General features: G+C 51.9%; 1 protein-coding gene across 6 annotated transcripts in view; it reads left to right on the top strand.

Moving 5' to 3' along the window:
- Positions 1–27,782, top strand: part of LOC126530845 (poly(rC)-binding protein 3) — a 421,321-nt gene that overhangs the window by 131,275 nt on the left and 262,264 nt on the right. For all 6 annotated transcript variants that reach the window (XM_050178150.3, XM_050178145.3, XM_050178148.3 and 3 more), the window contains exon 4: positions 17,941–18,007. The gene's annotated coding sequence lies outside the window, so the exon portion shown is untranslated. The remainder of the gene's footprint in view (positions 1–17,940; positions 18,008–27,782) is intronic.

Genomic DNA, 27,782 nt, shown 5'->3' with positions numbered 1-27,782 from the left:
TCACGTATTACCGGCGCTTCGGTGGCTGTAGTCAGCCACCAGCTCAAGGGAAACAACTAGTGTCCTTGGCTTGCGTTCTACCATTATCGTAGTTCTGACGCGTAAGTGGAATGCGCGGACGACCAATTATTTCTGTGTGTGCTAGGCACCGCCAAGCAGCGCTGTCCCGTGCGCAGAACAGCAGTAAACTGTATCTTCCTTTCTTCTGCTACGCGTATAGACGTTCGTTGCTATCAATCTATATGGGAGGTAGGGAATTGAAATATAACATAGTCGCTCGTAGATCGTGTGCTCGCACCCCCAAGTATCACGTACGCCGTGACCGTCGGCGTGTCTTGACGACGAAAATCGCCTATAACTCCTCACCACCCTCGTTTCTCTGGGTCGGCTGATAATCTCCCTTCGCCTGCGCGTGGTGCGTGAGCATCGCTTCCGCGGCGCCTTGCTTGTTCTCGGCACACTGCGGAAGATTTCTCCGCACGAGTGCCCGGATCTTGAGGAGGATCGCCGCCAGAAAGCGGTGTTTTGCGCAAGCTAGAGGCGGCACGTACATTGTTGTCGTGACCCAAAGAAAGGGAAACGAAGCGCAGGGGGCCCGCCGTTCACGCCCGTGTAAGCCGCCTTCAACCGCCGGACCTTTATACGCGCTCCTAGAGCCGTTGCGCAGAACGGCCGGCTCAGCCACCGCCGCCGCTTTAGTTCGGGGCTCGAGACGCGTGTAATTCGCGACCAGCGGTCCGTTATGAGTGGGGCGCTCTCTGTTCTCTCCGGAGGATGTACGCGCTCTCTTGGCCTCATTCTCGTGCCGCGCCGTTATACGCGAGGGCAGAGAAGGGCCAGGCTTCTCGCGCGCCCGGCAGACCCGCTTGATGGAGTCCTCGCTTCACCAGAGGCGTAAGGGAACGCGATATCTGTGCCATGTAGAGTGGCCGGCCACTGGTACCATCCCCCTCTGGCCGCTAACCTTCTTTCGTTTTTTTTCTCTCTTTCTTGCCCCCGCCGCACGTCGTCGCCTTCTAGTAGCAGGCCGGTTATTACGTCTCGAAGGATTGCTTCTGCTCCTCCGAGCGGCGCTGTTTCCGCCTGCCCCTGTTTATCCTGGCCCGAGCTTCTTTCCGATATCGCACGCTCACGGGTTCTAGCCGTCGTCCAACCAACGCCGCCACCTCGCCTCGAGTTCTCCCACGGGTTCGCCCCCCTCCCCCCTTCCTGCTCTTTTCTGCGGTTCAATAATTTCCTCTTCGTCTTTATTTCGCCCCCTTGCCTCCTCCATCGCCTTCCCTCGTGGGCACGTTGTTTTCCCCGTATCTGCGTCGTGTGTGGTGGCTCGTGTTGTCGTCTCTACGCGGCCTGTAATTACGTTATTGCGGGCGCGGTTTCGCTCTGGCGTAATAAGGAGCGAGGAGCCCAGAACCTGCTCTCCGCGTGCGCGTTTCCTTTCCTTTCGTCCTTCCTCTTCTGCGAACGCTTACCCCACTTAGAAACAACTTTGGTGTCGTCTCGTCGCACGATCGTTATATACATTAAAGAGCATAGCCGAGTGCTTTGTGAAGCTTTCGTGTTTTTTATATTGTACACCATGTTTTGGGCGAATTCAGAGCTTCGGGAAGAGGGCTATGTTTAGGTTATTGATGAAGTTGTGGTCAGCATTTCAGGATCTTGAATATGCACGCACACGCGTCGCCGTCACGGCTGAAATCGCAAATTTTTGGGAGGACCGCATGAACGGACATGCCGAAGTCAGAAAACCGGGATTATAAATTGCGCTAATCAGTGGGCGTACGCTGTACGAGCGATCGTGTAGTGCCTCTTGCAGTTCTACCCATACGAATGGGAAGCGATGGAGTTACCGGGAACCTACGCTCTCTGCACGTTGCGCTTTGCGAGCAGTGTAAGGTTTTCAGTAAAGTAAAAAGTTGGGTGGAAAGTGTCGTCTTTTCCTGTTTGTCTTCACTGTGTCCGTGTCAGTGCGCTGCTTCACCAACAAGGTATGATGGTAAAGTTTTCAACTCGGTAACGCGAAATCACTAATGGCGAATGGGACAAATTTGTCAGACTTTTCTAGAGCCGCTTCCGTAGTTGCCGAACTTTTCATTAAAAAACGCGATACTTGTGACGCTACTGACAACCAGCGTACGTATTTGACCGTAAAGCTGGCTCCGCCACATGATGAGTCTTTACAAGGAGAAACTCACTGCTGTGATCGCGTTTGCCTTTCTTTACATGCATTGCAATCTGTAACTGCAGTCGCTATGCTGGAACGGAATCTACAACACGTTAGTGTCGGTGCTTAGGCGTAATAAATAAATAAATAAATAAATACACTACACTACACTACACTACACTACACTACACTGTAATGAATGCGGAGGGCGCATGCGCTCCACAAGGTCAACAAAATGGAAAATAATTGCGGTGATTTTCAGTGTGAAGTCGTGCGTCAGCGCTTCCGTTTCCCGCTGTCCGATGACGATGCAGTAGTGCGATTCAAACTATGTTCCGTGTAGTTGCGCAACAGCGCAATGCACCTTGAGCGTCAGGGTAGAGCCGTGCGTTGTCGAACTCGCCCGTGGTCGCCAAGACTTGCGTCGAGCCCGCTTCAAACAGCCGAGGTTACGAACCTCTTCCGGCGAAGGCGATCGACTTGTGGCTCGCTGTACTTGTGGACTTCTTACTCTTTGTGGTAGTGAAGGAAAAGCTACGGGGGCGGAGCTTATGCAAATATGTCACTGTGCCAAAATGTCCGGCAAAGTTTGACAGCGCTTTTCTTTTCTTTCTTTCTTCTTCTCCTTGTTCTTCTTGTTCTTCTTCTTTTTAGCATATACTAAATTAGCATTTGCGCGAACGCAAAAGACGTAAGTAGAAAAAGAAGTCAAATTTAACACTCAGTGGGGTATTTTGTACGATTTTGCTGTTGTAAATAAGATGTCTTTGCTTTCTTTTCCCCCGTTTAATGTAACGCGAATGAGGATGGGGCACATTTTCCAGGAGTGCTGTTATTTCTGCGCGCTTTGCCTCCGTGGCTTTTCCTTCATTGCCTGAAAAAGTTGCCCCCTAGTTAGTGTTTGGTCCACCATGGTATGCCCCGGGTGGTAGCCCTTGCATAGGCCGCGGGCTGCCCGAAAGATTAGTGCCCTGGTTAGTAACTGGTCAGTGGTCTAAATAAGCAAACTACGTTTACAGTATTCTCGAAAAAATAATTATGCAGTGAATAGATTGATAGAACCGGCGTCGTTGCAGGGTAAGGTAGCTGTACCATATAGAGATAGAGGTTTTAATGAAGTGAGAGAAGATAATGGAGAGATAGGCTAAATGGCTAGACACCAATAGATGTCATCAAACCTGATTATCTCAAGCAGGCTAGGTAACTTAACATGTCATTATCATCATCATTATCATCATCATCGGCGGCGGCGTTTGTGGCGTTTGCGGCGTAACTTTATTTGAGGGAGTTCGTTGTTTCGAGGGTACGAAGTGTACTACAAACGAGAGACACATTCCGAAGTAAGTTCAGATTACGTGTCGTGATACGCGTACGGTTTTACGACCTCATAGCGTTGGCCTTTATAGCCTGATCGTTTGGTTGCGAAGTCGTGTCATGCAGCTTTGGAAATTCACGGCAATTTTTTTTTTTTCCTGCGAGTGCGTATAGCAGCCCTCTATGACCCTTTGTTTGCGTCCCATAATTCTCCAGCGGCTTCCACGCGTTCACAAGTGCACCCGTGCGTTGCGACAGCCCAACGTTCGACCTCTCTCCCCGTCTCTCCTCACTACGTAAACGACAGTCGTTCCGCTAGACGGCACTGCGTGCCGCATACCGAGTTCTCGCTGCGCAATTTTCCGGGCGGCGCCGAGTATCGCCGCTCGAGGAAAACCGCGGCTCGCGAGTCCTTCCGCGTTTTCATTTCTCCATGCGAGGCAGCGCTCGGACACCAGCCTGGTTCGCGTAGTGCGCGTCGCGCGCTCTCCATAGCGGCACGACTGTTGCGAAAACGTGTATGGCCGCGGCTGTGTGCGTGTGTGTCTGTGCGCGCGCGCGCGCACTCTGGCGCGTGACCGTCCATGCCGTTTCGGAATAACGCCGGGCTGGAGATGCGCGGACATCATTCGTTGCCGCATCGACAAACGCGCGCCCTGCGCCAGCCGGCCGTGCGTCGTACGAAACGCGCTCGCGTTCTGTGTGTGTGCGTGTTCCGCGGCCCCCTTGGTAGGGTTTATATCGCAGCCGGCTCGCGGCGTTAGGGGGAAGGGGTGCGGCGGAGAGTCGCCCATTTGTTTAGCCGCTTTGCGCTTGTGTGCGGGCAGGCGCACGTCGGCGCACGTTAATTGAGCCGCGGATTGAGCTCGGTTACGTGCGAGGCCGCTTCGGCACGCTTATACGCTTGCGTGCTCAGAGGCTGTCTTTGCGTTTCGTTCGTTCGTTGCCGAAGGTGCCGTATATGTATCGTACGCGTGGCGCTGTTTTACTGACCCGTTTGTTTGGCTGACCAGCTACCAGAGCGCCCTCCCCGCCTGACACGTTCCGGCGATGAATGGCGCCTTAGACGCGCGTTATGGAGCGGCCGTTTATGTACGAGGCCCGCATGGCTCTGCCCTGTTCCTGCGGCCTTGCGAAGAACTGCCCGCGCGTGGAGGGGTGGTACTGTATTGTCGGTAGAGGGCGTGCGCTGTGTGTCGGCGGCGCGAACGCGCTCTGGCCATTTGCTCGGCTCGAATTAAGGTGGCGCGGCCATTAATTACAGGGCCCGTTAAAGCGATAAAGCGTCGCTCTTGCCCGATCTGCGTGGGCGCGGGCGGTGCGCGGGCGTGCGTGTGGCTGGTTGAAATGTGCGGTGCTTTATGTGAGTGAGCTTTTCTTCGCTGCCGCATGTCTTTGTTCAGACTTACGTTCGGGGCTGTTGCTAACCGTTCCCCATGTTGTCGTTGAGGCTGATCGCTATAGTAGGTCAAAGCTGATTCACCATATATACACAGAGAGGCGAAAGAGTGTTGTACGCTATCTGCTATATATATTCAGGGACAGTCAAGCGACAAGGCGGAAAAAATTAAACTGATGTCATCATTCTGCTTGCTTACCGGCGTCTGGGGGCGAAGGGGTTTACATTGTAAAGATACGAGTTTTGAAAGATGGGAGAAAATGATATAACGCATGTGCACAAAAGAAACTAAGATTGACGGATAGACACGGCGCGTTTTAAGTTTTCACGCTGGCCTGCTGGCCCGCCGCGGTAGCCCGCCGGCTACGGCTTGTATTGCTGAGATCGAGGTCGCGGGTTCAATCCCGCCCTCACTTCGATGGGAGTCGGAATGCAAGAACGCTCGTGTACGCACCGTGAATCGGGCGCACGTTAAATGATCCCAGGTGGTCAAAATGAATCTGGAGAGAGAGAGAAAATGATGAATGAAAGGTCGGGAGGTTAACCAGGACTGAGCCCGGTTGGCTACCCTACACTGGGGAAAAGGAAAGGGGGACGGAAAGATTAAAAGAAGAGAAAGTCCACTGGGGATATCAGTCGGTCACTCAGTCGGGATCACAGACGCTGACTCAATCCGGTATCTTTCAAATATCGCCGCAGCGCTTTTGTGGCCTTTTGTAGCTGCGATATGCGAGGCCATGGTCCCAAGATCTTGTTCAAGGTGAACGGCTCTCCATCTAGCTGATTGAGAGTTGTGCAGAGGTCTTGCGTTTCATCTTCAAAAGATAGGCAGTAGCACAGTAGGTGTTCTATGGTTTCCTCGACACCGCAGGCATCGCACTCGGCGCTATCAGCCGTTCCAATCAAAAATGCATATGCATTGGTGAATGCGACGCCCAAACGTAAGCGGCACAGCACTGTTTCCTCATTTCGCGGAAGACCTGGTAACAGCCGCAGTTGCATAAAGGGATCGAAGGAACGCAATCGATGTTGAGTGAATTCAGGTGTGTGCCACTTCTCCAATGTCAAAGAGTGCGCTAGCTTGCCTAAGTGCTGGGCTGCGTCGGCCCGCGATAAAGGTATAGAAACAAGGGTTGTTTCTTCGTGTGCTTTCCTAGCGGCTTCGTCAGCGAGGTCGTTGCCGGAGATACCGCAATGACCAGGCAGCCACTGAAACAGGACGTCGTGTCCTTTCGTGATCATGTGATGGTGCATTTCTCGTATCTCCGACACGAGTTGTTCACATGACCCGCGACGAAGAGATGACAGAAGACATTGTAAGGCCGCCTTTGAATCGCAGAATATTGCCCACCGATTAGCCGGTTGGTTATTAATATAATCAACGGCACCTCGGAGGGCAACAAGCTCCGAACCGGTTGATGTTGTCAAGTGAGAAATCTTGTATTGGATGCTTAGTGATCGTGATGGTATAACCACTGCGCTGGTGGAGCCGGTCTGAGTGGAAGAACCATCCGTATATATGTGGACTCGATCCAAGCAGAAAGTGTGCAAACAATCCAGAGCTTCTTGCTTCAAGGCCAAGGTAGGCAGGTCGGTCTTCTTTCTTATCCCTGGAACCGTAAGACGCACTTGAGGTTGTTTTAAACACCACAAAGCTGAGGTTGACCGTGCTGAGTGTGGGAAGCCCGATGGTAAGGAGGCACGATGGATGCTGACCTTGTTGGAGAAGGACGCCTGTGGTCGTCGTTCTGGCAGGCACGCAAGAGAGCTTGACTGCGTCCGTGAAACATGACGAATATGGGCTCTAAGCGTTTCGGTGCTAATGTCAGTCGTGATCGGATGGTCTTGAGCCATTATAATGGTTCCTGCTGTTGAGGCGCTCCACGGAAGGCCTAGGCAAACACGTAGTGCCTGCGCCTGCACGCTCTGAAGTTCCCGAAGATTGGACTTGCATGTTTTAGCAAGCACGGGAGAGCTATAGCGTAGGAATCCGATGAAAAGTGCTCGATATAACTGTAGCATGGAGCCCACTAACGATCCCCATGTTGTGCCGGTGATGAACTTGAAGACGTGCACAATAGATGTGAGCTTCTTCTTTAAGTGGGCAACCTGAGGGCTCCAAGTAAGGTCCCGGTCTACAATGACGGCCAAAAACCGGTGATTTTTCTTGTAGGAGATAGGCTGACCATTGGTGCATACTGGATAACGAGTCATCGTTTTTCGCGTAAAAGCGACTAAGGCATGAAACTGAAGCCTCTCAATGCGGCCTACCTACTCATCAAATCGTGGTAGTGGCACATGAAATCCCGTAACTTAACTTTTTCTTCCTTGCTCTTTATATATTTCTTCCTTTCTGTTATATTTTTCTTCTTTTTAGTTAGCGCTGGCGTGATTAGTAAGCGCTCAAATTCTTGCATGGGTTTCCGATGTGGTAACGGTCACGTCGGCCTTGCGCGTACACCTTTGTATCGGATTAGATTTGTAAGAAGACTTCTCTTTCCTCACGTCTGATATCAGTCGCATAATTTCGTTTCTTATTGCGAATCTACCACGCTGTCTATACTTCAGTGAGCGAATATCTGGCAGAAGATTGACTCACAAGAAGTCGTTCTCTGCTACTCGTAACATGCAAAGCGTGCGATTTTGATTCGGAACGAGACCTTCCGCGCAGCCGTTCTTCCACAAATATTCACCGACGGTTGCCTCGGGCCAATTTCCCGTTGCACGCCAAGGTGTCCTAATGGTCTGTATATAAGTGCAGAGTTGTTAATATATTCACAGATACCGAGGTTGCGTTGTATATCGATTCTGTCTTCGTTCTCGCTCGAATCTCATACTCCAAATGAGGCGTTTTGAGCTTGCCTCTACTCGTAGGATTTCTGTTCGCGGCTGGCCGCTTTAAGGGCGCATATAATCGTTATTTGACACGCTGTGGAAGTGGTAATGGCCTGTAAACGATGCGTCCTATGCTCCTCTCTTTATTCTTTTTGTAGGAAGACATTGTTTGGTAATTAATTATCGCTTCAGGGCGTTAAGCGCGGGCAAACGCAAGTCTGTCGTGCATCTCTTTACAGCGCTGCGACAAGTTTGCACGTCCAGTTTCTCTTCTGCCAAAACGAGCGCGGCCTGCGACTTTCGGCCGGCTGCCAGACGGAGTCAATATGGCGGCAGTCGGAAAGACTCGCGAAAGCCGGTTGACGCGCGCCGAATTCTGACAGCTAGGAAGGACGCACGCTGTGCATCGTACCTGGCCCAGAAGGAAGCGGAAAGGTCGCGCGCGCGCATTTCTCAATCCAATGCCTCAGTTCGCCAGCAGCGCGACGGTGTCGTGTGTCTTTCTTTCGCGTCACTTCGGTCGCCTCGACGACGCCGTGCACGCGTATACCTGCTGGTGAAGCGCTCCGAGACCTACTCCTGCACTGCTCGTGCGCGCGCTGTCTCGATTTGTTTTCGACTTGCTGATCGCGCTGTCGTGAATGTTCGGGTTTGTACGGAGTGTCAGGGCATGCGCACCGGTAGTCTATCTCGATGCCAAATGCCTCGAGATCTTCTTTGCTTCTTCTTCTTTTCTCTTCTTCTATTTTGATCTTCCTTTATTTTTTTTAAAGGAATCCGTGCCTAAACTTCGCCACTTTAGTTCAGGAGAGTACGTTGTTTAGCTAAAATGCCAAAGGGTGCCAAGAAAGCGGGCCAGAAACTGCAAAACTAAAGAGAGCCGGTGACGCAGACGACTTAGGCGCTCGTTTTTTTGTAGTTCTGCATTTCTTCTGGTGTTTAGGGACTGTGATGCTACAGCAATCCGGTCGTGTCACAGCTCACTTTGGGGGTCACTGTCACCACCGTGTACCGTACAGGCGGAGCCGGTGAGGACGAAAGATGCGGCTCACTTATCCTTTCAGCGCAATCCGGCGCAGTGGCAAACCTGGAGACATTCTTGAGCTCTATGCACTCAGCTCTGCCCGCACTGCTGCCTGTATCGATGGCCATATTTGTGGCGTCGTTCTGCTTCTTATCGCTGTGCGTGCTTTTCGGCATAGCAGATACGCACACATTTTGTTCTGCAGACCTTCGGCAGGACACCGCGCAAGCAAGCGCTGCTTCGCATGTGCGCAGCACACGTGAATAACACGAACAAACAACGCTATGTCGACGCATATTTGAGCAGGAAGGCGTTACTTCGCACAAATTGGGACAATATCGTGCCAGCTTTGGCTAGTGGATGGATTTTTTTTTAGCACTGGCTGTTTCGGAGTACACACAAGCGTGTGCACGTTATAACTCATATTGAAATTGTTGAGAGTAGTTACTTTGCTAACTAGTGCGTCGGTTACCACCCGCATTGCGTTAGTCAAGCAAGGCGTCGCCGTCTTATTTCTGCTGCGCCGTACTTGCGGTCTTCTTTTTCTGGTCTTCGGCGCAAGGAAATGATAGACAACTGGGCGCGCATCGGCGTCTGCGCCGCTTTTCGTCTTCGCTGTAATCGTGGCTAAAAGCCCCCCGTCTTCGAGAGCGAACCGCGGGTACATTTGTCTCCGGGACTCGCGGCTGGGGGGCGCGAACTGCATCGTGTCCGTCTCTTACGAGCGAGTCGATTTTTTCCTCGACGCGAACTTGTCGGGGGAAGCAGCGAGATCGATGTTTCTCGCTGAAGGGCATTGGCGGTGTCGCCGTCGGAGCCGGTACGACCCGTCGTACATACGCTTTGCCGGATGAAGAAAGACGGCGAAGTCTCTTCGACGCGTGCGCTGTGTGCCCGCATTCGCTGGCGCTGGGGGACCAGGAACCCGCGGTTCTGCCTCGGGTTACATTCTGCACATAATAATACACCTATCAGTAATAACCTACGGAGCTTAAACATTGAGGGTAACGATGCAGAGAAATCATTTTGTAAAAGAGAGCGCATAAGCTTTGCGAAAGAGAAAGGAGACCTGGACAGGAAAGACGTTCTTCCTGTGTGCTAGTCGCTGGGGGATCGACGCTTTTAAAGAAGCTTCAGGCTTCACCGAAGGCTGTGCCACGCCGGAGGCCAAATAAGTTTGAGGCGATGCCATATATCCACACGCGTTCACACAACCTCTAAAGGTTTGGGCAACAACACGGTGTTGACCTCGTCTTCGCAGCCCATCTCAAGCTCTCTCGGTTCTGTGCCCTTGCAAACGGCCAAAAGAAGAACAAAACCTGTGAAAAGAAACTCATGAAATCCCACGCCTCCTGTGCCGCCGAAGTGGTATATCGGATACCACTCGGCTGTGGGAGAGCTTACTTTGGGCAGGCGGGGCGCTGTCTAAATGACAAGCTAAGAGAGCATTCATCCTTCATCTTTAAAGGCACTGAGCAACGCCGCCCACTTTCCTGCGCACTGCAGGTATCGTGGCTTTAAACCCCTTTTCGATAAAACCGAGATTACAAGCAGATCCAAAGGCAGACTCGAAAGGGAAATCCTCGATGCTGGTCAGATTCACGCTCGCGCTGACCTTTCTATTAGTGCACCGTCAGTGCATCTGAGGGACAAGGAATTTACGTTCCTCGCCCATGGCTGAAGTTTCTACGCCCTCTCCTCTGCCCCTCTCTTCCCCGAGAGTCTTTTTTTTTTAATTATGTCTCCGAGCAGCGGGGTTGCGTATGTGTTATTAAGGCGTAAGCCTTTAGCGGCTCATGAGTGTCCGTGCTCAGTCCGTGGTGGACGCGGGAAAGCGGTGATCAATCACAGCCGGTGACACTGCGCTTGCATCCCATGCTCGCGGCCACGGCGGCGTCCGTTCGCAGAACGGTTCAGACAGCAGCAACAGAGGCAGTCATAGATAAGCTTTCGCCTATAGCAGTTTAGCTCAGCAAAGGACCCATAGATTTTTATTGTATTGTTGTTTCTTTCCGTGTCAGGTCATGGTCATTTTTAAGCATACAGAACAGAACAGAATCCATGCAGGTTTCTGAGTCACGCCAGAAGCTTTCTTAATATTGCCAGCTGTCAGTCTTTTGTTGGCATTCACGGGTTTGAACGTTTGCGATTTATCATCTTGAACGGTGATAAACCGGGAGAGGGAGCGGATAAATTAAGAACCGGCTGCGCGTCGTTGTCTTGCAAGTCGCGGTTTTCGTGAAGGCTTCGGGTGCTCTTCTCAGCATAGTGGTTTCGGCGTTCCAGTTATCAACCTAATGAACTTGCTCATTCCTTAAACGCATCCCGGCTTATTTGGCGCCGGAGCGTGCGACGCGAGCAATTGTCTAGACCGTCGCCCCATCTGTTAGCCGGCGGAGAGGCTAGGGATATCGACCGTCGAGAGATGGCAGCACGCGTACTGTGTGTCGCCCTCATTCGCGTGCGCGTCTCCGTAGGGGGAAAGGTCTCGCGCCGCGTCGCGCGACAGATTCCGCTAATCTACCCCGGCCGCTGGAGGCCGCCTACGTCGCTGTGTGCTCGGCTACCACGGCAGCTTTCCACTTTGAGCGGGCACCGGCATTCCGTGTCATTTACTGCGACGCGCACGCAATGGGAGCGCGCCATAAAACGCAGGTGCCACATTAGCCTATAGGAGGGCTTTGGGACGGGGAAGAAAAAAACAAAGACGTAAATAAACACTCTGACCGTTGACTTTTCTATACAATGTAGTTCTTTTCTATACAATGTATCTCTCTCGAGCCACCTGCGTTCGCGTTTGTTTATATTTTTTTTTTGTAGCCGCAGTGGTAATTTACTTGATCCAACTGGATTTTTCTTAATGGCGTGTCGTCCATTTTAATGAACTTGGAACTGCCTAGTTTCTTTTTTTTTGTTGGTCATATTCGTTCTTAACACAGAAGCCAATGTCAGCCGAGGCATCATTATTGACCAGGTCTAGGCCGTCATTCCGTTGGACATTGCATTTCAGATCGAGCAAGTAAGATCGCACAACCGTCCTCCCAAACAGCTACTTTATTTATTTATTTATTTAGTTATTTATTTATTTATTTATACACATACCTCACTGGCTCCTACTGGAGCATTGCGTGAGTGTTGTAAGAGAAATAACATGTAGCAAAAACAGGAGACCATAGCTAACAACAAATCAGACAATTGAAAAAAAAAAGGGTCTTTTATTCGCCTTCGTGACGTACGGTTTATTTGCAGTATGTTTGGAGGTAAATACATCGATAGGATTGATGGATTACGCTGGTTGCAACTCGCATTTGTGTTTCGCTATTCTCTGAGCGCAGAGCGTATTTTAACAATCTAAATGATGTCGTACTTCCAATTCTTTAATGTGTTCCTTCGTGTGCAATAATATAATAATAAAAAAAATAGATATACCCCTCCCCCCCCCCCCCCCCCCCCCCAACACTACATTACTTTGGTTGAGGCGGCGTGCGCGCAGCTACCTGTTAATCTTTCCCGTGCGCGTGCCGTTGGTGCGAACGGAACGCTCCGGGGTGCTGCGGAAAAGCACGCTTCCACCGCTGCTCTTTTTCGCGCAGTTTATGTACAAAAGTACTGGGAGCCTTTTGATAGCCGCTGGTGCGCGCGCCGTTTCTTCTCGTTCGGCCTCGGCGCCGCGCAAAAGTGGGGAGCGAGTCTCTTTTCTCCGAACACATCGCGATGCTTTACGACTCCCAGTAGGTCGTCGTCGTCGGCGGCGGCGTGGAGCGCTGAAAGAGAGCCCGCGGTTGGCGTGGGTGGGAGTCAAAGGGTGAGGACGGGCGGCAAAGAGGAGGCATGTTTTGACGGCGTCCTACGAGACACGTGTAAAGGCTGGATGTGTTGCTAGCTAGGAAGGGGGGGAGTGGGCGAGGCCTTTTCGATGCTGCCCCGAAGAGAGAAACCCGCTCTTCTTCGTTCCTCGCGCGTGTTTCCTGAACGCTATAAATCAGCGGCACGCTCTCTCTCTCTCTCTCCCTCTGTCCTCCTTCGGCCGAGGCTCGAGCCGTCTCTTCGCCTTGCCTTGCTGCTCTTCCGCGCTGCAGCAAGAGCGCTGCGCGGGGATCCTTTCCCGCGAGCTCGCGCTCGCGCCTGCGACTTGTGACGAGCTTAGACCCACGACCTACTGCAACTCCAGACCTGAACAGATTTCCGGCTTCTATGGTAGCCACTTGCGCCGACTCTCGTTCAACCGTTGGCCGATGGTGTCGCTTTTATAGCCTGTTCGTCTGCTACTCTACGGTTGACCGGTGCGGCGTTGTAATTAGTACGGCGGCTGTTGTGCTCTGACGAACCGTTTGCCTAGTTGACGATTTTGGCGAACACAGGGACAGTGATCTCACAAGGCTTTGATCGGTCACTTGGCTACAAAAGTTGACTGCCCGAACCTGAAAAATGTCGGTACGTGTAGTCCGCTGCTCTCTAAAGTAACGTTAAATAGCCGCTCCTATTGCCTTTTTCAGGCAGTAGCAAAGCACACAGATCCTGCACATTATTATAAGTCACATTGTTTATAGGGTTCGTAAAGTACCCAGCAGTTTCATTGTATACGCTGTAAAGTTCGTTTCTGCGCTGTTTAGAAACTGGAACCCACCGTAACCGTCGACAACAGAAGGATTACAATGCACTCATTTCAACTCTAAAAAGTTGTCCGTCAATGCGTCGCGAGTTCGAAAAGAGAATTAGGCCTACAGCTTCACTGCATACGTATCTTTCACACCACCGTTGTGCTTCCGCCTTACGACGCAGAAAAGCTAGCTTTGCAGTTTGAAAAGTGTTCCGCGACACAAGGCCTGCACTGCAGTACGTTTTAGAGCATTAGGATCGCTTTTGCAAGCTTTCTACTGATCTAGACGTCCAAGACCATTAAAAGCAAGCTGTGCTCACCTTTCCTAGAAACAGGCTCGATCAGTCTATTGCACATATCGGGTGCAGGGTTTACTTGTGAATACTTTCACCAGATCATCTGCCTGTAATCCTATTAGAAGTAAATCCTATTGTCATCTACATCATTAGGCTATCTGTGATCAGCTCAAAAAAGCTAGATTATCCTACTGATCTTTAAGAAAAATTTTTACAGTATCTTACGGAGCATTACGGAGGATGGGAAAGGGAAGTTTATGCCGTCTAGCATTGCTGCTGCCACCTACGCTCGTTGCTTACCTTCCTTGCGTCGCTCCACCTCCTCTAATTTCACTATTAACACTCAAAGCTTTCGCAAATTTTTGTTTTCTTTTTATATTCATGAATTTATTCATTTATCACCAATACAAGCGCTTCGTTCCTGCCGAAATGGCAGCACGAGCGTTGAACATATCGAAGAAGCAGACGACAGCGAACAGGTTCTAACTAGCGCCATTCTGCTCCTACGCTCTGTGCCTAGTGGCGAAAGGGGTGACTTAGACCAGGCGTGCTGGAACAGGGAGATTTGTGCAGATCTGGAGTTCAGTATAGGTCGTGCTCAGACCCATGCAATGCACGAGGAGCAGCACAGGTGCTATATTCTGGACATTGTGGAATTTCGCCGTGTTGGCGTTTTGAACCAATCAGAGAGGCCGTAGCAGCCCTTTGAGCCTATCAGACTTCACAAGGTGGCTAATTCGACAACATGGTGGAATTTGAGTGTCTAAAATAGCACCCCAGGTCGCGTCAGGCGATCGGGGAAACTTAATTCTGGCCGTGCTCGCGCATAGCACCCTGCTAATCATTCCGTGCTCTTTTCACCCGGTCGCTTATGCGCGCAAGAAGACTAATGGCGCACAACCGACAGGCCATTGGGGGGTTCTTATTCATCGTTGATTGACGGCTACCTGTAGCTTCAGCCGTACAGCGCGAAATTGGCGAGGCACGGTATAAAGCCATGTGGCGTGGTAGTTCTCCACAGCCGGGTGAATTCAATGCCCAGCCTGTGTTTAGACCGTATAGTTGCAGTGTCGCGGGACAGGAAACAGTGTTTGCAGTGTCGTGGCTCAAACTATGCGACTGGCCGTTGTGTGGCGCAGCGTTTCCAATAGGGTTCGCGGGGAGCACGAACGTCGCTCAATCCAACTACAACCAGTTGAGTAACGGGGCCTGCTTGGCCGATTGACGCTACGCCTGCTGAAAGCGACGTAATCGCGCAGAACAAGCGACAAACTTCCTCGAAACAGCGCGGATGGGACAGACGTCCTGCCACAGGTATTTACGATGTGTGCGTGGCGTCTTGTGGTGGCGCTGTTTTCCCCGCTAAGCGTATATACTCGGTGTGACAACCGAGCAATACCGCGCAAAGCGCGTCTATGCTTCCTGACCCGCGGCCAGGCCGTCACACTTTTCAGGAGTTTCTCAATACGCGCAAACGAGCAAGCTGACGAGGTCAACGGGTCCCGCGACGAAATGCAACTAAGTGCAATAGCTATAGGAACCGCACGTAGAGCGAGCCATTCCAGAAGGAAAGACAGCCGCGGTGGAGCGGGTGGTTGACTTATTGCGCTCGAACGAGCGAAATTGTCTCCTCGATAAACCGCACACGGGCGTCGGATGTCAGTGCCACGGTCTGTGCCGTAACTTATTATTTTTTTTTTGCCGTTTCTTGCGCATCGTCCACGTAAGCTGCGTGTCAGCGCTTTCTCGTTTGTGGTTTTGCTTTGTCCCATTCTTTCACTCTGCTTCGCGACGCCGATGCGTACCAGCTATATAGACAGCGTCAACGCCCTCTTTACTCGCGATCTCGTTTTGTAGGGACAACCTTCTCTCCGCCGTGGACGCAGAAACGAGCAGCCACCGCCCGTATAGTAAGGGACGCCGCCAGTTTCACAACGGACTCGCGCGGTGGCGAGTCTAATTAGTGCGCAGAGGCGCGCATTCTTTTCGCGAGTTTGGAAATCCTCGGCGTTTCGCCTTCGCCGCCTGCACCTCGGGAAGCGGGGCTGCTGGCGCCGAGATTGCGCTTAGATACGGGCGCTCTAAGCCGCTTGGTCGCCCTCTGTGGCGCGCGCAAACTGAAGGCGCTGGACTGTAGCGTCACTTAATTTCTTCCTTTTTTTTTTTTTTCATCCCGCTCTTCACTCGATTGCGACGCCTTCTTTAACAGCCATTCTCTCGCTACTCGATAAACTTAGGCGCGCAAGCTGTAGGGGATGCGCCGGGCTGGTTTCTGTAATACCTTATTCCTTCTCTCCCGACTGCTTTCTTCAACGAGTGCCACTTACCTGCGCAGAATGCTATATAGCTGGACAGCAAGAGCCATGACCGTCCCGCAGACTTCTCCGGTGTTTGTGTCCGTCGTTGCGAAAACGGCTGCGGGAGATTAACTTGGCAGGTAGAGCTGGTCTTCATTGTTCGGGGTAAAATTTAACTCCCGGCTCGAGAATGCTTCTCTACGGCGCTGCTCCTTTGTCTACTCTATACCGCGCGATTCGTTCTCCGCGATTCTTTTTTTTTTTTTTTTTTTGGCGTTCTAGAGGACGAGCCAGATTTAATCCCTCTTACGAAACGTCGAAGTGTTCGGTCGGAGAACTCGAAACCGCCCTTTTCGTTCTTCTTGTCAGCGCAGTCAATCTAAATCAAACCTCGTCTCGCGCGGTAGGATCTGTCCGTATTCTCCAACATGCCCTCAAAACCGTTTCAGCCCTAATGAATCGAACTGAACAGCCTTTAGGGTGTTTGCGTACCGTTCGGCTATTCTGACTTTCCGCGCTGATTGCGTTTTTGCCCATAGCTTCGGCTGCCGCTTTTCGGGACGGACAGCTCACGAAACGGGGCGCCTTAATTTTTTGTTTTAATTGACTTTAAATTATGGATAGTCCACTTTCGTCCATTATACGTCCATGGGGTATGCAAAGTTCGCTCCAATTATCCGAAATGCGAGGCAAACGAAGTGTTGGAAAGTCGTGGGTGCCTTTTGTTGGATTTATTGTGATTAAGCGAGGGAGAGTGGGAGGGTCAAGCTGACCGATGTCGAATGCACTCTAACCATTGTGTTAAATAGGCAGTTATCATTTGATTGATGGCAGAGTCAGAACGCCTGGTTATTAATTGTTTAATTACTCCTGTCATTCTAGAATGATCGCTAAGAGAAAGTTTTGGACGTTGTGCGCAAGAAGACTGTTTGGGTACAGCCTTTATATTATTTCATTTTGCTGCAGTATGTCGACAAGCACCAAATGCTAAAATACTCGTGTACTTAAGACTTATGTGCGCGTCAGATAATCCCATGTGGTCGATACGAAGCTGGTGCTGTCCGCTACAGCGTCCCTCATGACCTCCTGTGTAGTTTCCTGATGTCAAACCCCACATTTTTATGCGTTGCATATTGCAATCACTCAGTTCAGCCCTTGGGCGCGGCCGGGCAGCCACCATTGGGGGTATGAGCCACCATAGTGGCTCATACCCCTACACTAGAGTTTTATGCGTTGCATATTGCAATCACTCAGTTCAGCCCTTCGGCGCGGCCGGGCAGCCACCATTGACCTTTAGCGCAACCACGTGACGTTACGTCACGACAGCCGGAGGAAAAGCTGGGCCCCAACACAATATGCAACGCGTTCTTGGCTTAACCAAGCTAAGCCTAGCCATTTTTTCTTCTTTTTTTTCTTTTTGCCACAATGAGCATGGAAGATTGCGGACTCACATTCTTAGTTTTAGTCTGCAGCGCATTTTGGTGTTTTAGGCGACAACAATCTACTCCGCGCCTTCCGAATTCGCTAGCGTTACGTTCCGTTGACCTCATACAGCGAGAAATTATTTAGCGTAAGTCCCCTTTTCGCTTCGTCGGGCGTGTTTAGGTTTGCTTAGCATGCTCTTTTCTTCTCCATGGTATCTCTTCAGCTTGCTGCATTGCGATTTGTTACAGTCTAGAGGGGACTGCGGGTGGTGTTCACATTGCACGACTGAAATCGCCACTATATACGTTTCTTTCTTCTCTGTGTCTTCAGACTTGGTTCTATCGAAACAGAAAGCACAATAGGGGGTACAGTACTCGGCGATTGAAATTTTTACGCGACCGGTGGTTTTCCGGAGTCGCCGAACCGATGCGTTTTTGTTTTGATCTTTTTGTTTATGCAATACCACATGATTCATGGCTGGTCCCTCACTGTTGGGCTGCGCCATTTCCTTAAGAAACCGCCACGATCATCAACTTACGCAGTCCGATGTGGCTAAACTCACCGATCGCGTCTGTTTTCGCCGCAGGCGTTACCTGGCGCCAGACCACCGACCGGGTACAACGCACGGCAGCTTGGACATCCCTCACCGAAAGGTAAGCGTAGTCCGCACGTTCTTTCTCCTCTAGCGCGCGTCCGTTGGTCGCTTTAACACCCGCGGTAGACCACGAGAGGAAATGGCGCTATGCTGCTGAGCATGCCGCGATGTTACGTCAAACCCCTGTATCGATTTCCACTGGCGACGGGAACGCTTGTGTTACGATCTTTTAAGGGTTAATCGGGACGCGTCAATTCTTATTCTGCCGAGCCTTGTGGCGCCAGTTTACTTGGGAGTGTTGAGATAGTAGCTTCGACTCCAGTTAATGGAACGCGTTTAAAACACGTGTCGTCTACTTGAGGCCACCTTGAGTCGAAAAAGAAAAATGACGTATCCCAGTATTTCAAATTAAACTTTTGCGTGGAACAAATACGAGACACAGCATAGCTTATTTTAAGCGCTTAAGAAAGTGTGAGTACGGTTTTCTTAGCGCAGGAGACCTTTCCGCCGGGTTTCCAGAAGTCTACTCAGCCGCCATCTCATTTGGACAGGAAAAGTAGCCTACGCCGTTATGGACTTCGATGCTGTCTTCGCGAAACTCTTTCCTTTTCTTCCCCCGGCTTCGTCAGAATTTGAGCGTCACTTAAGATGATTGTCGTCATCTTTCTGTCTGCTATTAGCGGCATTTAAGATCCCCATGTGGTGCAAGCACCATAGCGCATTTGTGGATTGACTTCACTACTCCTGCTCCTCCGCTCAAGCGCGGTGATCAGGGTATGTTGAGGCGTTGGCCTCGCGTAATGTCTACCCGTTATACTGCGGCGAATGCGGCGCATGCGCAGTGGGCATTATGTGGCATGTCTCTCAGTTACGCACGTAGGACGTCTCACGCAAATTTTGATTCTGGGGTTTTACCTGAGAAAACCACGATCTCATTAAGAGGCAGGCCGCATAGTGGGGACTCCGGGATAATTTTCACCATTTGGGTGGTTCTTTAACGTTAATTAAATTATTGGGTTTTACGTGCCAAAACCACTTTCTGATTATGAGGCACGCCGCAGTGGAGGACTCCGGAAATTTCGACCACCTGGGGTTCTTTAACGTGCACCTAAATCTGAGTACACGGGTGTTTTTGCATTTCGCCCCCATCGAAATGCGGCCGCCGGGATTCGATCCCGCGACCTCGTGCTCAGCAGCGTAACACCATAGCCACTGAGCAACCACAGCGGGTGTTCTTTAACTTGCACCCAGTGCACGGTACATGGGCGTTTCTGCATGTCGCCTCCCATCGTAATGCGGCCGCCGCGGCCGGGGTTCGATCGCGCGACCTCGCGATTAGCAGCGCTACACCGCAGCCGCCAAAGCCACCACGGCGAGTGGCGTGTCACGCGAAGCTAAAGTACCTCTCAACTGTGGCCGTTGTGAACGTGTGCACGGTACGTGCTTTTTTTTTCTTTAATTTCTACTACTGGTTTACGAAGGCAATCAATTTTGGAATGTCTTAAATTTGCGCGTTTCCCCCTGTCGGGCCCGTTCGATTCAATTTTCTGGGTGAGAACCGCATTGGAAAATGGCCTGGCGGTTTGCTTTAGTGTAGATCCAATATAGCTCCAGCGTTCACATTCTTTATGTTTGCTTTGTAAACTTTGTTTTGGACTTTGTACGTACGACAAGGGTCTTTTCAGTGCGCGTTCTTTCTTTCTTCCTTTCATAAATTTGGAGCCTAACTTACTTGTACCGCGAGGTCTGACTTCGTTTTCTTTTCTTTGCACGCATTGTGCTTTTCCACTTTGCTTTCAGGAACTTATTATGTTATAAAGACATGAAAATTATTCTTTTCAGTTAGCAGAAATAGCAGAATGTCCTGTTGTATTTCTCTCTCTCTCTCGCTTTCGTGTACTGCGATATGTGCCGATTGATTGGCCGCACTGCCCGCAGAAATTAGGGAAAGCACACCAGACTGTTTTCCCCAGATCTCTCGAACACTGTGAGCCTCACATATGACCGTGGTGACTTGCATATTCTTCTTTGCGTTGGGCGGCAGTTACTGCTCCATTGAGTTAAAATTTTGTGTGCGTGCAGTCGTAGCGCCCAAATAGCCGCGAAGTGGCACGCACGTAACTTGTCCTTGAACTTTTTTCTTAACTTTCTTTTTTTCGATATCGTTTCGGTATTAAGCTTTACGTCTGCCCGCTACAAAGTGAAAAGCACAATACCATCATCATCATCATTAGCGAAACGGTACATCATTTGTCCTTTAGCGGCCGAGAAAGCAGCGCCAACGTCCGACACGGCCGGCTCAGCGCGGCTAGGATGGCACGTGCTTTTACAACGTCGGCCCTATGTTGTGCATAGATCGGTTGGATGCAGATACGTAGGCGGGGGAGGGGGAGGGGGAGGTGCTCTGTAGAATCCGTAAGAATCGGTGGACCTATAGCCGGTCCGATGCGAGGGGGGGCGCACCGCGGGAGGCTCTGGCCTAGAAGCGAACGCGCCGATGCCTGGCCATGAAAAAAAAGAAGAGGGGTGGGGGGGTGGGGGGGTGGAGGTATTGCAGTGCATCCAGATCGCGGAGGAGCTGAAGGCCAACGGATAGGTTGGGGAGCTGTATATGACGTCTCGGGACAGAGGTTGACACCCTGAGCCGCCATTGTGACCGAGCGAGGGCAGATGAAGGGAACGGTGGTAGGGTCGCCGTGCGTATGGAAGGGCATGGCACGCTCCGCGGCGCCACGTTGGCGCCTTCCCTCACCGACACGGAGAGTCGGATGATGCCTCAGTCTGACGGCGTTAAGAGAAAGAGTGCCGCGTCCGGCGTAAATGCACGCAAAGGCGCCCCCAGGGGAATGAGCAGGTGGACATGCCTTGAAGGGTCAGGAGAGAGTGCACGAGAAGCCAGGGGAGAAGGGGTTTGTGTATGTGAGTGTGCGGAAGTGGGGACGGGGTGTGAAGGGTGGGGGGGGGGGGGGGTTGTTTAAAGGTAAAGGTCGTATGCGTGCGTTATTTTATAACTACGGAGCTATTGACTGTGGTGTTCTTTTGGCGCAACCAATGTATGTTAGGCTGCCGCAGCTTAGCCGCTGAGCGTCTTCTGTGCGACCTTTTGAGCTTTCCTCGGTTCGGTATATGCCATATTCGCGTTCTCTCGTTTATGGTCTTGTCGGGAAAGCTTCATACACTTAAGTGTCGTGCCGCTCGCTCTGTCTTCTTTTTTTTCTTTTTTCTTTTTACTGTGCTCCTTTAGCGTGTTGTAATTTTCTGTCTTTAGAATAGGGAGCCACAGACTCTTGTCTTCTTTTGAAAAAAAAGTTAAGCTATTGTTCTTGTGTCCCTTTCTCCTTCTTGTTCTTCTTGTCCTTATTGCTAATGCTGTCGTAGCAGCAATATTCGCGGAAGGAAGTGAGCTGCACATAAACCACGGAATGAAAAGCAGTTTGATTTTATTTGCACAGATGTATTTTGAGAGGACGGAAGATCCGCGCCGTTCATTTTTCATTGCGATATCACACGAACGGATGTATCCAGGGAAATGGGGCACAGACTGCGTCGAATTTTAGTCAGTGTTTTCGTTTTATCGTTTTACAATAAGAACCGAGTTGTGCAATTAAGCGGCCGTTTTTTTTTTCTTTCTTTCTTCACTCGAATCTTGCGTGCTATGCGTGCCTTCTTGTGATGATGGCGGCTTTACCTTGTCTTTGTGTTTATTTAACAACCGAACATTTTTACTCGTCCTCTGTATAACAACCCATTATTTGCGCCGTTATCCGAGTGCGTTCGCGGTGCATTGCATAGTCGGTTTTGTAAAAACAACCCACCTGGGTGTTTTTTAACCGTGTTCTTTAAGTTATATTAAAGTAAGAGACCTAAGTGCTAGTCGACGACTGTGTTCGACGCGCTGTTTGCTATTCTGTTGTTCGCGCAGTATACATAGTGTGGCATCGCTACCAACCAAGATTTGTGAGCGGGCAGGCGTGAAATATCGCTCCAAGGTCGATTTTGTGTCCTTGTATTGTTACCTGTCTACGCTAGAAAAATGTCTCGGCGCCATGTGGTGTAAATTGGAGAGAGCGCGAACAGACGCATTTTATTATTATCACTTCTTAAGTTTGCCGGGGCTGTTCAAAAAGGGCAACAAGAAAAGCGTGGTACCGGTACTTTCTTTCGGCGCGTACTGTAGGTGGGCGTATACGATTAAGAAGCCTGGTATTGCAGGTATTGCACGCGCCTGAAATTCGTAATGAAAAGAAAAGAAATCGAACCTTACATTATAAGAATATTCTTTTTTCTTTCAACGGCAAGATGATGTATTTATTCCAGCAGTCAGGCACTGTTTCCCGTCGTTTCCTTGCCGTTCGATCGCTGTATATACGTTGAGCCGCCATTTCCATTTTCTGCGCGCATTCCGCGTGCCGTTATTTATCATTCCGGCAAAAGAAGAAAAATGTCTTCGTTGTAAGCGTGCTTCGTTGAAAAACGATAAAGTTCTTCGCGTCTTTCGCGCATACGCGCACGTACACGCGCGCACGTGATAAAGGGGAAAGAGGAAAAAGAAACGAAGGCATGCAGGTGTACCCTAATTTCCGAACCCGAACGTCAGGTCGATTGTGTGCGTAACAATAAACGCCGACTCGAATTCAGGGACCACTTGCGCGGGAATGCTATTAATGGCTTTTCATTTCCGCTGGGTGCCGGAGCTGTACAGGCCCTATGCGCAACGGAGGCCGACACGCTGGCTGCTGCGCCGGTAGCTGGCGCCGTAAATCACGCTCCCCCCCCCCCTTGTCAGGGCGACGACGCCGCGTGCCGGGGGTGGTTGCAGGGCGCGCCTTCTCGGCGCATCGAAAGGCTCCGGATGCGATTGCGCATCTCGCATTTGGGCGCCGGGAGCGCAGAACGAAGTCACCTGCTGTGTCCCGCAAGCACCTTCCACGTGTCGGAAGATGGAGAGGGGGGGAGGGCGGGCTGCGTGGCTTCTTTGAATGAATAAAGTCCGCACTGCCGATTCTCTCCTTCCTAACTTGAATAAAAGAAGAAAAGACGAAGGTCGTCGATAATGGTGTTCGGAACGAACGGTGCAGAAGGGGGTTTAGAGAACGATCGAAAAACGGACGCCGTGAACGCTGGCGCAACCTCGTGCTCTTGCCGCGACTTGCGCGCGCGCGCGCGCTGCTGAACCTGAGAGAAGAGCAGGTTGGCGGCGATGCGTCCCGAAAGAGAAGCACCCGCGCCTCACACGGACAGCCGCCCCTGTCGGCGCCGCCGCCGCCGCCGCGGGGATTGTGGTTCTCATGATTTATATATAAAGCTATGTAGATACCTGCCAAGCTGTCGGGTGCTCCCCCCGTCCCTTCGCGCAACTGCCCCAGGCGCCGAGCGCGCGGCTTGCTGGCGTTCCTGATCGTTCTTGCTGCCGGCAGAGCCACGCCAGCGAGCCACTCTTTATGTCCGAGGAGCTGCGGCGTCTCTCCCTGATGTTGTTGTCGTTGGTGCCGGCCCATCTTGGGCCCCTTCCTTTTGGGAAGGCTCTTCTCGCATTCCGCTTTCTTCCATTCCGGTTGCTATTTCTTATTCCTCCTTGCGGCGGACACCGGTGGCTGCTCGGCGAGCGGGCTGCACCTGTGAGACGGAGAGAAGGGGAAAAAAAAATAAACAAACAAAAGTACGAAAGGCGCTGCCCTAAGATACGCTCGAAAGGACCGGATTTACTGCTGCTGATGTATTCAACTTCCCTTCTCCCCCGCTCGGACTCGGAAGGGGAAGCGCGGAGATAAAGGAAGATGGGAAGAGGAAGGCTCGAGGAAAGGAAACGCGGGAGGAACAGAATGGCAGCCACCGGGATGTTCTTTTGCGAGCTCGCGAGGTGGAAAAAAGTAAAAGCACGAAGCGGGCCGCCGCCGGCGCGCGCACAAAGCAATCGTGTGATGAGAAACAGCGAGCTCTGTTTCGTTCCTCTATCTGGCCGGGCCCTCGCACGCACTTGCGTCTGTTTGCGTAGTTAGTCGCCGTCGTCGACGCCGCCATCGTAAGGAGAGGAGCCCACGGCTTTGCGCTCTCGCCCTTACCCCCCCCCCACTTCTGTCTTCTTCTTTCCTTTCTTTTTTTTCGCGCCTGCTTCCCACCGCCGCGGTGGGACGGCGTCGTGCGGCCCTCGCCGTAATCTGGCGAACGACTTTGGCGGTTGTTGCTCGACGCAAGCACCACCGCGTTCGTGTGTGCGTGCGTGCGCCAGGCAGTGGACGGCGGCGTGGTATGAGGCTCTGTCGAGCGATAAAGAAGAAGGATTCGAGTCTGAGAGCAAGAGGGATCCGCGCGCGGGCTTGGCGAGCCGGGTCCCCCTGCTATCTCGCGGCGAGCGACGACGATGCTGAGAAGAAGGCTCGCCGGTTCGTATCTCCTCCGCCAACGGGGAGAAGCGGTCGGCGAAGGGCATTTTCGGACAGGTGAGTGCGCGTATACCGTCTCCTTTATTTTTTACCCCCTTCTTTGACTTCTTCGTTTCTTATACGTTTGTACGCACGGGAAAAGGAAGGCATCTTCGGCTGGACGAATCTTCCCCTGCCTCTGCTGCTTTCACTTGCTGTCGCGTCCCGTTGCGTTTCCCGTGCTCTCGTCGCCGCTCGGCTTCCGCCCTCCGCCTTTTGTTTTCCTTTCATCCCAGGTGTCGCAGTCATCTTGGAATGCGCACTGTTTGCCCGAGTGCGGCGCTTCCGCATCTCGCAAGAGAAGGCGCACTCCGGGCGGCCGCCGCGTCTGGCTTTCCAGCTGGCCCCGCCGGCTTATAAGCAGCGGCTGGCAATCGTAATACAGCCGTGTGGGTACAGATGCGAGCCGAGCGTTTCGCGAGAGCGGGTCAGGTCAGGCGTGGTCGGCAGGTCGGATTGGGTGTATACCGGGACCCCCGGCTGAAGAGTTCCGTGAGGTGCGCGCCCGGCAGGACAGTGCCGGGCGGCCGCCACTATGACTCGCTGTTCACTGCTCTCTCTCTCTCTCTCTCTCTCTCTCTCTCTGCTGCCGTGGCTGGCTGCTGCCTTGAAGCACTGCTTCCTCTGCAGCCGCCGCGGATGACTTGCTCCCAACCCGCGCGGCGCTCACCGGCTATGATTAAGACCCGGCCGGTCGGCCGGTGCGTGTGCGTGTGTTTGTGCGTTGCGCTTTCTCTATCTCTCTCTCTCTGTCTTTCTCTCTCTCTCGGAGCGCGGACTCCGGTGTGTTTGCGCAAACCTGGTGCCGCGTCAGCTCTCGAAATGAAGGCGGGCAGAGACAACAAGATGGCGGATGAAAAGAGGACGAAGAAAGGTACACTCGGCCGCCGTATCAAAAGGTGATCTCGGCTCTCGAGATTGCTGTTGACGCGAAAGGGAGGGAGGAAAAAAAAACGTAGTAATAATAAGTGGGGGAGAAGCTCTGTCTGCTCCGTACTACGAGGGCCGACTCTCCGCTGTTTCCTGCTCTGGTGTCGGCCGCTTCCTTCGGGTTCCGCGTCGGCGCGGGCCGAGAACATTGCTCTTACCCACAGCTCCGCCTCAATTTCTTTTATTCTCCCCTAGTTTCTACTCGCAGCCTCCCTGTGCTCCCCGAAACCACTCGCGGTTCGCGCGATTCGCGCCCTCTATGCGTCGCCTGTTTGCGTATCTGTTCTTCTCTTCTGGTTGGGGATGCCCGAGCCGAGCGCAAAATTGTGCGCGCGTGTGTGTGTACGTATGGAGCTTGCGTGTGCGAACTTGTGTGTGTGTGGTTTTTATGTGTATGTGTGTGTATGTGGAAGCTCGAGGGAAAGAAAGGACTTCTGTTGGTTGGCCGCCGCCGCAATTGTTTCCTTTTTTTTTTCTTCGCGCCCAAATTCATTCGGTGCCATGTCTCTTTTTTTGTGTCTTCATTTTTTTTTCTCTCTGTCTCGGGCGCTGCGCGGACGTCTACAGTAGTGCAGCCTCTGGTCGCGCGCGCGTGAGGTAGGGCGGAGAAGCAAGCTTCGCAGCAGCTCGGTGCCGCTACCCCCCCCCCCCCCTCCCCCTTTTTTTTTCTTTTCCCACACACCTCGGTTGTGTGTACGGAGGCGCACTACGAAAGAATACTGTCGGAATTTCTTTTCCAAGCTGTACTGTTTCCCGCAGGGCCGGAATTGGCGAGATGGCTTTGTTTCGTTTCCTATATGAAACTTTTCTGAGAGTGTGTTGGTACCTGTTCTACTCGATGCGTCTGCCCGGCTGGCAAGAAACCTTCGCTGCTGTGGCGGAACGCGCAGCGTTGATCAGTGTTAATCATATTCTGTATCTTTCGAAACACGCTGTTCCTAACCTGCTAGCCGAAAACTTGATTTGGGCAGTACTTAAGGCCGTTGTCTACTTCTACATCGGCTAATGCTTTTTTTTTTCTTGCTAGTTTATTACGGCTTTCTTTGGTTATGTTGGTAAACGCAACGAGCAACATGCAGGTTTAATTGCCTACCTTTGGTTCTCTTACTCTTTTTATGGAACGGTTCGTAGCGTTCTTCCTTTTATATGCGCTAAAATGATCGCAGGTGTTATGAGCGCCCAGCTCATGCTTGTATATTTTTTTTTCGTATAGAACCTAGACTGTGCCGTCCCGGTCGCACTTTTAAGATGGCGTCCTCTCCTGCAAACGCCGCTCCCTTTACTTTTGTCCCCCCTCCTCCTCCTTCCCACTTTACGGTGGCGCGCCAAAGCGTGATCCCGCGCACCGCGGCGGCGCGCCCAGGTGCCCCGTTAATTAGTTTAGTCTGGAACCGCTAAAACTTTTCCCCGGAGGGGCTCACGCACGTCAAGAACAATAAGGCTTCTCGTCCCGCCACCGCTGCTGCTCGAAACTATAATCCACGGGGCTTGCCGCGCGAACGGGCAAGAGGTGAGAGCTGCGAACGATCAGCAGCAGCAGCAGCAGCAGCAGCAGCAGCATGACGAGCAGCAAGAAGACAACCGTTTTTGTTTCTGGATCGTTCCATCATCCTATCGGGCTGACTCAGAGCGCGCAAGGGTGTGCGAGTATAACGGGAGAAGATGCGCGCGAAAGAAGAAATTATACAAGCGAGCTGTTCTCCTTTCAAGGCAGAGCGCAGTAACCCGCCCGCCTTGTTCTTAGATGCGCGCCACGCTCGGTTGGCTTGGAGGCGCGAGCGGCCGTTCCTCGGAAGGTCATCCCAGCGATGGCCCGGACGCGGGCGCGTTCGTGCTGGCTCGCCTTCCTGGCCCGCTCCTTCTATTTCGTCTCAATTTTTTTTGGTCTCTTTGTCGAGTACGTACTTTTAAGTTGGAAAGCGTTGCTTTATTTTTTTTCTCTCTGTGTTTATCTCCTTGGATCTCTGAGAGAAGTGGCCGGATTAAGAGCGACGGATTCGCGTTTCCTTTTAATCCTCCCGGAATTATCGCGCTCGCATCGCCGCCTCGGCAGCCACCCCCTGGCGGCGATGGCGAGAGTGGAAGTTGGGCGTCACCGAGGAAAGAAGGAAGGAAAGGGAAACCTCGAGGAAAGTCTCTGGATCAACAACAGTTCGCGCCTAAATCTCGGCAGCGACTCGGTGTTGAGATTCTCCTTCTCTGTCCGAGCAGAGGAGAAAGCGTGGAAGAAAGGTGGGCGGATGGTTGCCATATAGCTGTGTCTTTCCCGCCCTGACATCCCCGATTCGGTTATTGTACGCTCACCGCCGACTGGTATAGTAATAGTAAGTGCTCTCTTTTGCTATTGCCGTGGTCTTCTGGGGGGTTGCCTGGTTTTGCTTTTATTTTGACCGAGTGCAGTTGACACGCTGCATTTGACATACATTATCTCGGGCCAGCCATATGTTGTTACTGAGTTCTCAGCGGCGCAGTCGTGTCCTC

This window comes from Dermacentor andersoni, chromosome 5 (genome assembly GCF_023375885.2).
Source record: "Dermacentor andersoni chromosome 5, qqDerAnde1_hic_scaffold, whole genome shotgun sequence".
Taxonomy (NCBI): domain Eukaryota; kingdom Metazoa; phylum Arthropoda; class Arachnida; order Ixodida; family Ixodidae; genus Dermacentor; species Dermacentor andersoni.
This window is presented reverse-complemented; position numbering and strand designations above follow the sequence as displayed.